Below are 2,442 nucleotides of genomic sequence, written 5' to 3' on the forward strand. Positions count from 1 at the left end.
ACAGCTCATTCTGTGAGTCTAGACTTCCTGTGCCCTCAGATGACTATGACACATTATTTAGTCTCTAGCTCATTTACAATGAGTCACTGCTTGATTTTCAAGATTCCCCTACTTCAGTGATAACATTGAAAGCCCACTAATATTAGTCACAGCAAGAAGCTGCCTCTAAAACTGGGAGAGGAAATTACTTTGCAGTTTTAATTTCAGACCATGAACTGAAATGACTATATATCAAATGGTTTTTAATGCTGCAGTTGGTGTTAACACAAACAAGAATGATCACTTTTCCGGTCCTGTTGTTCTCCATGTCGAGACATTGTCTGGAGTCTTAAAACAGAGAATTGAAGAGACCTGCCACATGATGGAGAGGAAAGGGCATTGGCTTGAACTCAGCCATCCTGGATTCGAAGACTTGCTTTGCCCTTTACTCTGGTGGCTTCGTCAATAAGGAGTTGCACTGCTAACTCAAAGGCAGGTAGCTCGAATCCACCAGCTGCTCCATCTGCAAAAGATGGACAATCTCCTTCTGTGCAATGTATAGGAACTGGAGGGCGGGGAACTGCTGTAAGTTCAGCTATGAATCAGTTCTGCTTCGTTGGCAATGACTTTGGGGGGGGGGTCATAGTTTACACCTAAACAAGTCCTTCAAGCTCTCTAGGTTCATTTTTTGGCTTGCAGAGTGAAGGTGTTAAGTAATACAATGTTTGGGGACTGATTTGTTCAATATGTAATGTTTTTCACTCAAAAAAAGTCTCTCACTCATTGCTGTCAAACTAGAACCAACTCATAGCTGACGCTCCAGAGCTATGAGTTTTCAAAACCTGTATATAATATAGGAGGAGATTGTCTTTACTACACAGAGCCACTGGTAGATAGAAACAGCCCCAGAGGCATCGCCGTTGGGTTAACAGTGCAACCCCCTATAGACTGCATAACCAGAGCTCTTCACACAAGAAAGTTAATTTTTTAGACTTTATTTAGCCTTCTTGACCCTCAAAAGCATTAGTAATCACCACTTTCCCACTTAATCGCAGAGCCTTGTGACTTTAGTGTGAACTTCAAAATAGGTTTACTTGTTGAAGACCCATCTTGCCCATAGATTAAATTCATTGACGAGTATCATGATTATCGAATGATATTAAGACACATTGGAACTCAGCCCTCATGTACTATTTCCTGTCTTCCATTATTAGAACAAAAATCACTGAATGAACAGAGAGAAAAAAATAAGAAAGTAGATATTACAGCCTCAGGAAAAGAGTCAACCCCTCCTCTGCTTTAGAACTTGCTAACTCTCTTGTGTATTCCCTTTGGAAAGCTGTATGAAGGTGGTGCTTTCACTAATTTCTTTGGTGAAAGACTTTTTCCTAGGCTAGTAGAGCTCTAATGGTCTAGAGGATAAGGATTTGTGCTCCCAACTCAAAGGCAATCGGTTCACATCCACCAGCTACTCTATGGAAGAAAGACAGCATGATTTACAACCATAAATCCCATATGATTTACAATTGTATGACTTGTTGTTAGATGCCATCAAGTTGTAGGCAGCTCATAGCTACCCTATGAATGAAAGACCTAAACACTTGTATAACTTTCATCATTTCTCCAAGTTCATAGGTTTTCTGGAGTCAAACTATTTCAGAAGTGGATGTTACTCCTGCTTCCAAGCTTGTTTTAATCAAGGAGCTCCACCAAACACTGTCCATCATGGGGGACCATTATCACATTTGACACATCACGGTCACAGTGTTCACAGTGTTCAACATCACAGCAATCATGAGTTACCCTGTACAGCAAATGGATGGACCAGTGCTATACCACTTAGAAGAAAGTTTGACTAAAAACAATTAAAACCAGGGCCTGAGAGACATAGATTTAAAATAGATTAAAATCATTCACCTTTGGCTTGGTAGCATCACTTTCTGTCCACTAGGGCAACTGAGCTCTCTCGTTTTTGTTGTTGTTGTTGTTAAGTGCCGTCAAGTCATAGGCAACTCATAGCAACCCTATGAACGAAAGACCTGAACACATATGATTTACAATTTTATGACATACAGTGTCTAAAAATCTGCTGAAAGGTCAGTTATGAGTTAGTTCTGACCAAGGACAATGGTTGAGTTTGTTGAGTTGAGTGATGCTTCCCATAAGACTTTTCTCCTCAAATGAAAATATCCTGTCTTAATTTTTCCATCTCTTCTTATTCCATCTCTCAATCCTCAAAAAATAAAATAAAACTATGTCATTTTGGCAAAGACATTGGGTCTATGCAATAAGAGGCAAATGATAAGTCTGAGCAGGACTGAGGAGATAGAGAAGAATTTCTTCTTTAGAAACAGCCAAAGCAGTAATTAGAGGTCAGTTTATAGCAATAAGCAAACACATCAAAAGGCAAGAAAACTTGACCATTGATTCTCTAACTCAACATCTTCAGCAAATTGAAAAATA

This window comes from Elephantulus edwardii, unplaced genomic scaffold (assembly GCF_000299155.1).
Source record: "Elephantulus edwardii isolate Elephantulus edwardi_28Jun2011 unplaced genomic scaffold, EleEdw1.0 scaffold00068, whole genome shotgun sequence".
Lineage (NCBI taxonomy): Eukaryota > Metazoa > Chordata > Mammalia > Macroscelidea > Macroscelididae > Elephantulus > Elephantulus edwardii.